Genomic DNA, 13,814 nt, shown 5'->3' on the forward strand with positions numbered 1-13,814 from the left:
CTATAAGGTCTTTAAGATAAGATGGGGCCTGGTTGTGGGGAGTTGAACCACAGAGTGAAGGCAAAGCAGCCAACGAGTGCTCAGCACCTCTGGGAGCTCCTTCAAGGCTGTTGGAAAACCATTTTGGGTGACTGAGAGCTGATTAAGAGAATGTCAAGAGTGTGCAAAGCTGTAATCAAAGCAAAAGGTGTCCACTTTGAAGAACGTAAACTCTAAAACATATTTTTAAAATGACAATAAAGAGTCTTGAGTCCCAAATTACACAAGAACTAAAAATCTGTGGCAACAGGTCTTATTGAGTCATTAATCCAAATTTGCAACTACTGGTTCAAATTGTCAATATGTACAGAGGTGGTCAGGAGAGAGGTACAACAGTGAGTGTGTGCAGCCATCTGTAAAACACGGTGGAGGCTCTGTTGTGGTTTGAGGCTGCATTTAGACAGTGGTGTTGGAGATCTTGTCAAAATTGATGGACTTTTGAACACAGAAAAGTACCATCAGATTTTCATCCACCATGCAATATAATCTGGAAAGCATCTGATTGGCTGCTACTTCATTTTTCAGAATTACAATGATCCCAAACACACTGCCAGTGCAGTAAAAGCATACCTGGATAAAAAAAATAAAAAAAACACACAGTGGAACACTATGAGTTATGGATTGGTCTCCCCAGATCCTGGACCTGAACATTACTGAAGCAGTGTGGGATCATCTTGACAGAGAATGGAACAAAAGGCAGCCAACATCCAAAGAAGAGATTTGAATGTCCTTCAAGAAGCCTGAAGAACTTTTCCTGAAGACTGCTTAAAGAAATGACAAGAAAGGTGCCTCAGAGAGTTCAGGCTGTGTGGAAGAATAAAGGTGGTCATACTGAATATTTCAAGCTGAGTGGAAAAAAAATGTTTTTGCCTTATATACTGTATTTCCATGTATGTTTATGCATGGATCAATAAATCACTGCATCCATTTCCCATTTTCCTAGCAAAATACAAAGAAATGATAGGTGGCTCAAGACATCTGTAGAGTACTGTATAATACACATAACACATCTTTTAAGATAGACAAGTGTAAGGCATATGATATAAAATTAAAATGCAGACTAACTGAGCACACAGCTGTTTGGTTGCTGTTAAACAAATTTATAATTATGCTTGAAAGCCACTGACAGCACTGCCCCTCTTTAGGCGATCAGGTAGAGCGCTCCTCAGAGTGGTGGGTTAAACAGAAGAAGCTGAGTGCCCAAATGCAATGTGACAAAAGGGAACAGCACAACCTGTGATGGAAGATATTTTAGAGGCTTTAATGGTGTTCTCAGCAGGACACAGAGGCACAGTCACGCAATGGAGGCGGGGCGATATCCTTTAAAATTTTATGTAGATGATGCATATTTGAGGAAAATCAGAAGACTGTACAGTTTTTCTGTCCTACCGTGATGATATGGAGCTCATATCACTGAAGTGATCCTGAAACACGTGGTTTTAATTATAAGCTGTTATAATTAAATGTAAATATTATATCTGGAAATGTTTGAATTGCCTGTGAAGTAAATACATCTTGCTATTTTTGCAAAAATAAATAAATACCATTCCTTTGTCTGCATTGTGTGCCCAATTCCACAGCTTTAAAATATAATAACTACATAATAGCAATGACTGGATCCAGAAATTACTATAATCTCATATCAAAGGTCATATTTGTGCGTTGTTGAAAAAAGAAAATTGTACGTATTTTAGTTAGAAACACGTTTAAAATGCAGCCAAACAAAGTGAGTACTATTTCTTGCTGCCTCGCTTGATTTCAACAGGGCACGGAGCACATCTGGAGAAGAGCAGGACATCCACCTCCGATGACAGGCCCCCGTGAAAGAGACAGGGGGCGGGGTCAGGGCTGGTGTTGGATTTCACAGCCGGAGAGCGTGACTGCTATGGTTGCCTTTGCGAAAGCCGTTTCCAACTTGCCTGCTCTCTGAACGCCACTCGCCGACTCCTTACCTACTGTTTGCCCGGTGGGGCAACTCTTCAGCGCTCTTTTTGGAGATTTAAGAAGTCGGCAGAAAACTTTCAGAAGAGACTACAACCGCGTAGAAATACAGCGGCGCGACTGAACTTCCAGCAGCAGTCCGAGGCGAGCAGCGGCAGCAGCAACAGCAGCAGCAGGAGGAGGAGGAGTCAACAGGTCCCAGGTATTACCATACACTTGTCATTGACAGCTTGTCAACATTTGACAGCGTGTGTCCAGGTCTCGGGTCTACCCCAGAAGGTTAGCCAGGCACCGTAATAACCTGTCTCCTTTCCACCTGGAGGATTTTGAATGCGTCACGAGTCGGCACGGTTATTAAATTGCACGGGTGTGACAGGTTTTGAACGCCGTTCGTTGTTAGAAGCGTACCGGACAACCGGAGCACGAAACTCCTTCTCAAGTTGGCACTTCGTGGACCACTCAAGCATCCGTTTTCAGTGTCAATAAAAGAAAGTATAAGTGTTTTTAATCGAGCGACATCATACTGTGCGAATTCGACGTCTCCTAGGGCAGCTAGCATGCGAAGCTAATGCTTCTTTGCCTCTCGGTGGAGGTTGTAAAGACGTTGGGTCACATTCAAGCTCTGACAGTTTCCTTTAGTTAATTAGCAGAGCCCCCTCAGGATCCACCGAGCGTGGCTGTTGAGAAAGTGGCGATTTTCGGTTTAAAAAAAACTAATGTGTGTCTGGATGGCTCTGTACTCTCTCAGAGAAAAGCTAGTGTTTTGGCAACGTCGGGACAGCGGAATGTGGGGAGATAGTATTTCTTTTTCACATTTCTTTGCACATTTCGCTCAGCATTGTGTGGTTGGGGGGGGGGCGACTTCAGGCTTGAGGTAAACTTTGCACTAGTGCATAATTAATACCGGTCATTTTAGGGAGCCCACTTCCTCAGCCGCTTTCTTGCATTCTTTTAAAGGTGCTCTGAACTGAGCTGCAAACTTGGTGAACCGAGACGGGGGAAAAAAAAAAAAGGTGCTTGTTTCTGTAACAAAAACAACCACATTTTTTAGCCCTAGGGTACATTCGCAAACTGACAGATATCTCCCCCAATTTGTTAACACTCTTGATTATCCGCTGTCAAGATAATGTGGCGATTTAAGGCGTCTGCATCTCCTCAAATTAAATGTCAGGAGTCTTTAAGTATACCCTGAAGCATCAGAAATCTGCAGTGCTATCTTGTAAAACGTTGTCTTATGAGCCACAGATTACAGTGCTGGGTACCTTCTGTTGATAGCTGTAGTTTGTAGAGATGTTTCCTTGTGTTTGAATTAACCCTTACGCCTGTGCAGGATTTGATGAGTGATTTTTTTTTTTTTTTTTTTTTTAAATGGCTCTGCAGATGTTCACCGCTGGCTGCATGGCAGTGCAGATAGGTTGTTTTCAGGGGAGGTGAGCACCGGGTGGCACTGGAGGAGAAAGATACCCGACCTTTCCTGTGACAGCCTGTGACATTCAGAGCAAGATGCATTAGGGGAAGAGTCACTCAGTGGGAAATCTGGGGTGTCTGAGGGTTTTCCCACCCTGTCACCTCCCGTCTTGGTGTGATTCACAGTTAAATGTTGTGCCCTCGCCATAATTTGGCAAGGCTTGGCTCGAATACAAGCTTGTTCTTTCCTGCCCAGTAAGCTGTCACACATGATGAAATTTTTTGATAATAACCTTTAGACATTTGGCATAAAATGGTTGTCTTTGCTGTCTAGCCATCTTGTGATACCTAATCCCATGTCACACATGCTTATCATTGTTTTCTAAAAATAGTTCCTGATAAGCTGCGGGGTTATATGAAAGGCATGATTTTGGCACTCATAAGTAAATCTTATTCTAACGCTTAAGCGAGGGAGGTTCGAAGAAAGGATTTCCTGCAGTCTCTCGTTTTCATGCAAACTACTTCTTGAGTACAAATAAAATGGAGTTTTTTCTTTCTCAGAACATTATATTAAAGATCTAAAGACCATGTAGATGCTATTTTTTTTCTAAATGTCATACTTCCCACTGTCGCACTCGTTTGTAAAAATGCAACAGGAGTGGTTTCTGTGATGCAGTCAGACCTTCTATGACTAGTGTCAGCGGAAAGCGGCTTCTCTTCTCGTGTGAACCATGCCAGTTAAAGGCCTCATGTGCCCTAAATGTATCATCCTGACAGCGGAGGCAGTGGCACACTCAGTTTGCCACCTCACCTCCCCCACACCCTCAGCGTGTCCCCTGTTTCCTCTGTAGTTTCTAGAGTCAAGTGTCAAAAACACTAGAAAGGGATTTTTTTTTTTTTCTTTTTTGGTTTTGCATGCTAGTGGTGAGTCAGTAGCTCCTAGCTGTGTGAGTTTTGTTACATTTGATGACAGTTTTTCTCATCGTGCATGGAACTAGTGAATTCATCAGGTGAAAAGCGGTGAGTTATTAAAGGTTGTTTAGATTGTTCTTGTTGAGAGGACTTTAATTGAAGTGTTTTTATGCATTTTACATTCTTTCGCTTCTCTGTGGTGTAATATTACACAGCTATAATAAGACATATATATATTGAATTAATGCTTTTTGAGTGACCTTCTTTGTTTGTTCCTTTCTTGTTTTACCATCAAGTATAAGGATAGTGTAATCGCTACAGCACCATCAGTTTAGCAGGTTTTAGTAGGGCTGGCCTATCAGGAGTGAGCAGGAAAAAGAAAATTATGGTAAAATCTTAGAGAGATTCTCTTGACTAAATCCAGCTCAGGCCTCAGTGGGTCAGGTGGTAGCCTGCTACCCTGTTGCTGACAAGCCAGGCTGACTCATGAGGCTGTGACTGTATAGTACGGACTCAGCATGTGCTGACAGTTCCCCTTGATGGCACAACGCCCTGATGGTGTCACCCATGCTTTTTCAATGATAAACACCTCTCCCCACCCAAACCCTATCACATTTGGATTGCTAGATATTTATCTGAAAACCACACTGAAAAATTACAGTTTGACTTGCTGTAAATAGGAAAAACCGATCTACAGATTAGTTGTTTTTTTTTTTCTTAGAATTTGTTTTGGAGTGCACAGGTGTTATTTGACTACTGATGCTGCCATAAAGAATAGTAAGCAACAAACATACCAACAGAGAAATGGTTACTTCAACAAATGGAGTCCAGTGGAACCGCGCAGTGTAGCTTTACACTAATAAAATCAGCCTTGACCCAAATGAAACAGGCCCACGGTCTGTCAGAATAAGTAGAAATAAATTAGGATATTACAGTGGTTTTTCTGTGGTGCCCAATGACGTAGTCATTGCCTTTGGGACTGGGGCGAGTGTGGGAAAAGCAGGAGAGAAGGAGGGTGGGAGGAGAGTGTAGCCGAAGCCGAGTGGGATTTTTCTCTTTTTTTTTTTTTTTTTTTTTTTTTTAGAGGGGGAGTGGAGCCGCTGTGATGTTGTGATGTGGGAGCTCCACTCATGTTGGCCGGCGGCAGTTAGACAGGCCTGCTTTTGCATACTGATTCCAATTTTGTTGCTGTCCACATAGCAAACTGGCCTGCCTGGTGCTGCCAGTCACATGAGGGTTAACTCCTCCTCCCCTTTTATGCTGCCTCGTTTTATTCCCTTTTTTTTTTTATGGCTTTGATGGTATTAAATAATCTTTACGTGTCAGAGTGCACAGCTCCCAGTGTTCATGTTGGGAGAGTGAGAGAGCAATTAGGTCAGAGTGGTAGAATAACTTGGTTTCATCTCAGTCTTAAAGCGGCAGGCTACCTCGCTTCCATTTGTTCTTTATATTCACCTCAAACCTTCAGAGTGACATTTTCAAAGAGGTCCGAGGCCGGCTGGGTCATCAAAGCACTCAGAGAAAGAACTTTGTGTCTCTCTGTTGTATAGTCTCTTAATAAAATGTCCCAGAATGGATCATCGGTTGTTATTTTAGGTACCTCGCTATGCCAATTTGCCTGAAGAATGAGGCCACGATTGTCTCCTTTTTTTCCTAATGAGGCTGAGCTAAAGACCCATATAACCTATTATCCAGGTTATTGATTTAGAATCTGTTTCAAGCTGCACATTGTTTTGATAGACTTTGAAACCACTGACTTTTAACTGCAGAGTGCTAGTGCTGATTTACCCCCCTCCCTACACACACACACACACACACACACACACACACACACACACACATACATAAAATAATCATACACCAAAGGTCTTGTATTTCTGGTTGACACTGCCTGACTGCTCTTTGTTGTAAAGTTTCCCACAGCTTATTTTGCATGTTTGAGATTGCATTTCTACCAGCTGGCATGTGGATGTTTTTGGCCCATGTCACAGTGTTTCATTGCACTTGTCACAGAATTTCATACTATTTTCCACACTCATTTTGGACCTTGGCTTTTTTGCTAAAGTGTCTCTGCCTAGTCGGACAGTCCCCCGGCGTGACGGCTGACATTTCCAGTGAAAGAGACCTATTGTTGCTTCTTAATCCCCCTCCACCCTCCTCTCAATAAAACAATGGTATCAATTGCTTCCACTGAGTACATCCACAGTTCTGAGTGAGAGACAGCCTGGCTGGGCCTGTTAGCTAGCCTGCCAGCCGTTCTACTAGGCAGCCAGGACGACCTCTTCATTCCCAGCCATAGCTCTGCATCTGAGCCCGCAGACTCGAATATTGCCTCTGTTGCATGTGAACCAGCTCTTGATTGCGACTGCACTGCCACCTTCTAAATGCACAAATAATAGCTCGGGTATATATTTATTTTCCTGCGGAGACGGTGGAGCAGACCGATGGCTTCGACACACCCCCTTCCCCCACCTTCTTAATGAACGGACTTCATTCCATTTTCCTTCATTTTCCCGAGGACACTGCCATTAACTGTGACAGATGATATGTTCTTTTTGTGAAACAGTGATCCTGAGCGCACCGTCGCTGGAAATTGGATTTGCACACCCACCCCTTTTGCTCCTTGCTTTTTCTCCATCTCTCCTTTTTTTTTTTTTTTTCTTTGCTTTTTCCTGTTGCTCTTAGTCTGCACTGAGGGACATGCTGTTAATATTCCTTTTAGAGCTGCGCTGTACAGCTGAGCTGCCAAGTTAACCTTCTGCTGCCATGAGTCAGACAGCTAGCTACATAGCCAGTGTCACTTAGACAGATGTCTGACCAGCCAATCTGTCCTTAAGTGCTTCTTGATAATACCAGTATTTCTCTGTGCCAAGTGTGTGTCTGCAGTCAGTCATAACACCACACAGTGATGTTTGATTGGTTGCTCAGCATAACAAAACCTTCAGTTTTCATGTCCACTCTGCTGACACTGGTGTAATTTGAATATATTTTGACAGTTTAATATTACCAAAAAGGTGCAAGAGAAAATATAGACTCTTGATTTGTTACATTTGTTTTGTTTTTGTATTTTTTTAGTTCCTACTTGGAGGATATTTTTTGGCTGGTCTGCTCCCCATTAAAAAAATATCTTCCTCAGTGAGACAGTTGACACCTCCCATGTCCTTCCCGCTCAGTAGCAGTGGCTACTTCTAAACCACTGCACAAACCAAAGTGTCTTTACACTGATTTTAGTGGAACAAATCCTTTCTTTTGTGACTCCTGTGTGGGCGTATGTGTCCGTTGACAGTGTATAACCCAGATGCTGCGGTTGCAGCTGCTTGCACATTAGCTCGAGTTGCTATAGGCCACATTTATCAGTGTGAAGAGAACAGCACGGTGGAGAGATAATGGTCCTGAACAAGATGATACAGCTCTCACTGCTGCTAGCACGAATAGGCAGCTCCTTGTAAGTGGCTCAGCACATAGCATTGTTATCGTACTGCTCTGCTGTCTTGGCTTGTGCCCACCGAGTCTGTGAAGCTAGTGAGCCGCTGCTACTTATTCTTTCTCCGTGGTCTGTCATCTCAATGCAGCCAGCCCCGGTGAAGAGCCATCACACCAAATCATCGTCGTGCTGGAACGCTGCAGTATAGAGCCTGTTAGATGACAGGTTTCCTGCTTTTGCAGCTGGAGAAGTTGACAGAAAGCCAGAAATATCCGAAAAGAGTGCAAAAAAGAAATTTTTAAACCAATTACATGTGCTTTTGTGTAGCTTTGTAGTGCACCAATCAATCTTTCCAGTAAAAACTGCATAAATGTTTATATTGGTCGTTAAGACGTAAAAAACCTTGATGTAAGTTACACCTAAGGAAGGTATCTCAGAAATGCACCCAGTCTGTCAAACTAGACTGACAGCCTGCAGATAAATATATTTTTTTCACGGCGAGAGCATAACCTGTGGCTGCAAATGATACACTTTCAGCCAATGAGACTGCGAGACACTATTGTTAATGGTGGATCCTTTGATTGGTTTTGTTTCATGTCAACATAATTTACTTTTTTTTTGGCTTTTTGTGTCGCAGTAATAATTCTGTAATATGGCGCACCACACAGCATATGGCTGCCATTTATGATCAACTGCCTCAGTAAGGAGGTGACTGGAATATGCAAATGGAAGCATGCTAATGGAATAGTAATGTAATGAAGTATGTTGTATATTGCCAGTAATGATCTGTGGTTATTGAGTGTTGATGGCTTCTTCTCAGCCAGCCTTTGTTGTTACACAAGATGCAGCTTTTTTTTTGTTTTTTTGTTTTTTGTTTGTTTGTTCATGGCACAAAGGCACATCATCACCCCTAAAAAAACAAAACAAAATAAATAAACAAACAAACAAACAAAACTGTGGACAAACACAGATGCATGCAATCACACACTTAGATACATGAACATTGCATTTTTTTTTTTTTTATTGATTCATGGCATTGGGTGAAAAGCATATTGATAAATACTTGGTGTACTTGCCCATTGAAACTCTGAAACTAAATTGGGCAGAACTGAGACAGATGCGGTGCAGTAAATTAAACAAGCTATCTTCGCTGTTGGGTGACAGCACAATGGTGATTAGGGTTTCATGTGAGCTGCCCTACATTATTTATGGCTGTGCTGTGGGCTGCCTGCAGTTGAATAGACCCACAGTCCATTGACTGGGCATATTATGGGAGGCCGACTCAAAGCGGGAGGGGGAGTTAAAAATGGCTTTATTTCCTCTCGAGGAGGTCCATTTTCATCTAAATGAAGGTGGAAGCCCCAAGCGTGTTGTTTCCAGGCCCTGTGTGTGTAAAGTGCGTTGACTGTGTTCCGGCAGGCTTCTCTGCACCACTCTGCTTCATGTTCCAGAGTCATATCTGCAGAACTTCACATTTGTACGCGTGCGTAGTCAGTCACTGCCTGCTCAATTTTGTTGCCAGTTGCCAATACACACGCTGCCTTTTTTTTTTTTTTTTTTGCATTCAGCCATGTCTGTTTGGCTCCAGACTTTATAGTTTGTTGCCTGTATTTTATATTGTAACAGCAAAGCAAAACATGCATGTTTCTTGTGGCAGGAAGGTCTGGACAGGATGTAGACATACTAAGGTTTAAGTGCAGTTTTTAGCCAACTGCCAAACTTTAGAGGTGTTTTCCACTTGCAAACAGTCTTATGCTATCACGAGAGTCTGTTTACTTGTTGTCTACTGGTCCTGGTCCTGTTCTTGTGCATGTAAGATCTCCTTAACACCTTGAAATTTGGCACAAAAGCTCTTCTAGGACTAAAGCATGAATTGATCAGATTTTGTGAAGGTGGCTGTGACCTCACATCCCTCCGATTCTTGTCACTGCAATCTTTGCAATTACATCTGGCATAAACATCTACTTGTCTCAAGAATAAACTGATTAGTATTTGGTGGTCAGAGGTCAAAGTCACCGTGACCTCAAATATTTTTCATAACTAACTATTTCATGAGCTAATAGTAACTGGTAAATCACACAAATGCCTAGAGTAAAGGAGGGACTGATGACATTTTATAACCAAATATTCATTGAATGTTATTCAGCGCCATAATAACAGAAGAAGAGATGAATGTAAACTGCAGCTTGACTTGGTTGCCAGAGGCATGTGAGCGTGAGGCTGTAATTCTAGTTAATATCCAAAAGGGACTTTTGTTAATACTATGAATTGGAAGATGTTAATCAAAACTCCTGCTCGTGGTTTATTTGGTAGCTCTGCTTTTATTCACTCGCTGCAGCGCGCTCATAAAGAAAGCTACTTTTGGCTACTCCCTTATTCTCAAGGTGTCGCCACAGCAGGTAGCGCCCCATATTTGATTTGGCACATTTTTACACCAGATGTCCTTTCTAACGCGACCCCGGAGGGATTTGTGTCTCCTCGCGGGATCAAACCAGGGGGGCTTGTTAGGTGAATGTGTACTGTGTATGTGCTATGGAGCCACTTTACTGCAGTGTCCTGATGAGTTAAAGAATACTCTTTAGAGCAGAGGAGGCAATTAACTTCCCCAAAGGACCACATGAGAAACTTGGATTGTTATGGAGGGTCACACCTGTAAGCTGAATTCAGGTTTCATGTGGCCCCGTGGGAAAGCTAATTGCTCATGTCTGCTTTAGAGCATAAACGAGGACAATGGATTGGTGAGACTTAGCTTAATATTAAAAAAAGGCCTTTATGGCCTCAATTGTCAACCCACAAATCAACCTGGGACAAACTTAGAGTGGTTCAAGCTTGGTACAGCTAAATCTGTGTTTTTTTGTGTTAGCGTGTTTTATGCATGGATCAGGCTACACCTGCCTGTTCTGCTCGAAAACATCTACATTAATACAGCACCGATAACTGTAAGCCTTTTTTTGTGCAATACAGATTCCCCCCCTAATCCAGCAGTCACCCCCTTTTAATAATAACAAATCTGTTTATTGAGATTTGTTTCTTCGTGGAACGTTATGTAAAATCCAGAAGAGCGGGAGGCAAATCCAGGCACAAGAGGATCTTGTTGTTAAGACACAAAAAGGATCCACAGAGTCTAGAAAGAATATTAAAAATTGCAACAGAACCCAGGGATGCTCGTGCTGAATGCTTCGTGCTGGTACCTTGTGATGTATTTCTAGCTGCTAACCTAACGCCCTGCAGCAAACACTAACTTCAGATGTCAGCAAAATGATTGTTGCCACACTCATGGACTCGAATCATGAGCTAGACTTGACTCAAAGATTGCTTTGTTCAAGCTCATAAAAAGAGATATTGAAGTTGTCTTTTCATGTGGAAGTCATACACAAATAAATTTCCAAATTGTGGCATTTACACAGACAAACTTAATATCTGCATCCCGTTTACATTTGCCAGTTACAGAGTAATGACTTGTGTATGATGACTCAGTTGTATGCGCTGCTGGGGCTCTTGAAGGTAACATTATTAATAACACTGTGGCTTTTCCTCTCTTGAAAACATAAAGGGGCTGGCTGGCTCAGACACTGAGTTTGTGCTCCCCTTCTGTCTCTTTTCCTTAAACTGTTCACTGTCAAACCATCACTGACAGCACAGAAGTGACTGTGAGAGTTCAGCAGCGAATATGGACAGTGGTGGAAGCAGGAATGTGAGAAATGAAGAGAAAACTACTTGCAGAACACTTGGAAGTCTGCCTGTTGTCACACCTTTGCACATGTTAGAAGACTGCCCACTTGCTTTTTTTTTTACTTCTTCTTATTTTTACTGCTTAATATTTGACTGTTTAATCGGTTATATCGATTAAACAAGTAAAAAATTATAAGGAGCTAAATTACAGCGGAGATGTCGAATGTCTTTTTAATTTTGTTGGCAGGTCACCTGATCATTTAGTGACAAAGTGAAAACAGGTGTGCATTGTTGCACATTTTTTTAAGAAAATGAAAAAGTAGTTTTACATTATGTAACTTTCTTATTTAGGGTTTTTCCCCTAACCCAGACTTTCAAAGTCAAACTGGTTGAAAATTTATATAACAATGGGGGTGTGTTTTTTTTTCTCCTTTGGCTCTAGCTAAAATTTTTTGGGAGGAACCAAAATTTCCTCTTTTCAGGAAAAACCCTGTATAATGATAACAATACTTTTGACTTTGTTTTATCCCTTGTAGACATGCACTCCAGTGCATTAATGCCAGGGCTCCTGAACATGTCAACTTTGTCTAAATGTCGTAACAGCAGCCTCACTTGGTCGACCCTTGTAATATTTAGATATCCCTTCAACTGAGCATGTCTGTTGTGCGTCTTCGTGAGTTGTTTCTAATTTGAGATAAGACCAGAACATTTGTTAGGACACGTTTTTGCTTTTCCCACTCCAGTCTAAGGATGTCCCTCCCTGAGTCTGATGGGATATCAGTCGCTCGCTGCAGCGCACACACAGATCCTGCTCTTCGATGGAGGCAAAGAGAACTACTGTTCAAAAGTATGGTTCCATATATTCATGTATGTGAGATGCTGGCAGAACAGCAGCAGTGAAAAGATGCTTGTTTGCCAGATTATGTATTTTATAAAGTTAAAATAATCGAATGATGTAGAAATGCCTGAAAATAGCTTTTTGCTTCATTTGGTCAATTCTAACTCTTGTGTGCTTGGATAGAGAATGTGTTGCAATGATTATGTAGTTTGTGTCAGCAGCTGAATTTGTTTGCTGTGTGTTGGAGTTGTGGGCTTTGGAAATGAGACACCATTGCTAACTTGTATTTTCTTTGTGCATTTCTCTTCAAGTGGACTCATTGTAGATGTCCTGCCCATGCACAAGTTATAAAATGGCCAACAAGAAGGCTATGTTTGTTTTATCTCTGAAATTAGCTGTCATCTTCACTTGATGGATGTTTGTTGCGTGAGCGTGTCCTAATTGTCCATCTGCACAAGGGGGCCTTGATTCTTGGTTGGCCTCTGGCCCGGGGTATCCACTACAACTGTTGTCCACTTGTCCAGAGCACCAAAACAAAACCGAGCTGCCGTGATCCTCCACAGAGCCGCTGTCGCAGAGTCCCCTGGGGGGGTGGGGTGTTTTCTGATAGGTCTGTGCCAAATCTGATCCCACACTCAATTACTTCTTTGTCATTTTCCCCATGTGAATGTCAGTGTGGTTGAGTTGTGGCTCCATGGATTCTCTGCGTTCAGGACTTAGACAGCGCTCCTTGCTTCCCCCTCAACCACAACCCGTTCATCCTCCAACCATTGTTGCCCTATCAGATGAAGCTTGTTTTTCAGTCTCTCTCATGAAGCGTGAAATTTATATTAGCATTGGCAGGTATTTAAACTTCTGATCTGATCCAGGCTGTACTCATTAAATCGTCAGAGTGATGTAATGTTTCACTGGTGCTACTGTGTGCCAGCATGGCATGTTTTTCCACTTAGGGTTTCCAGGATTTGTCTCTGTCATAAACACAGGGCATCTGGTTGCCAGTAGTGAGCTTCATTGGACTTGGACATTGAAATGTGAAGAAGAGAAGCTGCCTGGTTTCTCATTTAGCAGCTTGTGTAAGTATGATAAATGTTACTTATCACCTATTGACCCCATGAGGTCAAGCCTTTGCCCCGTCACCCATCATCCTCCTCCTTCCCGCTGTCTTCTGGCTGCCCCTGAACCCTGTGGATAGCCTTTATCTGCTCAGGCAACATTTTTCTCTCCAGCACCGTTTGACCGCCATACAGATACCAAGCAACACAACTTTTCACTTTCCTTGTTTTCAGTCAAGTGTGAGACATTTTCCTCCTCCACATTTATCTTTCTAAAGTTATCTATTATTCTTCCCGTGGCCTCTGAAATACATTTCTGATTAGATATGGGAATCCTGAACACTCCCTGTGTTCTCAGCTTTAGTTTTAACCTGCACACATCGAAATCCCAGCCATTTTTTTTTTGTTTTTGGGACATAGCTTTAGAGATAAGCAAATAGAAGAAAGTGTGAGATTATCTTTGAAATAATCTTCTGAAATCAATTCGGCTAAAATATCAAGGACAGTGGGCTTATGTGTATGCACACAC

The 13,814-nt window shown here is 42.2% G+C and overlaps 1 protein-coding gene across 1 annotated transcript in view; it reads left to right on the plus strand.

Moving 5' to 3' along the window:
* Positions 1–1,900: 1,900 nt before the first annotated feature.
* raraa (retinoic acid receptor, alpha a) overlaps positions 1,901–13,814 on the plus strand; it is a 140,251-nt gene continuing 128,337 nt past the window's right edge. Inside the window, exon 1 of the mRNA XM_030755175.1 lies at positions 1,901–2,182. The gene's annotated coding sequence lies outside the window, so the exon portion shown is untranslated. The remainder of the gene's footprint in view (positions 2,183–13,814) is intronic.

The sequence above is a fragment of the Archocentrus centrarchus genome, chromosome 19 (assembly GCF_007364275.1).
Source record: "Archocentrus centrarchus isolate MPI-CPG fArcCen1 chromosome 19, fArcCen1, whole genome shotgun sequence".
In the NCBI taxonomy this organism is placed as follows: Eukaryota; Metazoa; Chordata; class Actinopteri; order Cichliformes; family Cichlidae; genus Archocentrus; species Archocentrus centrarchus.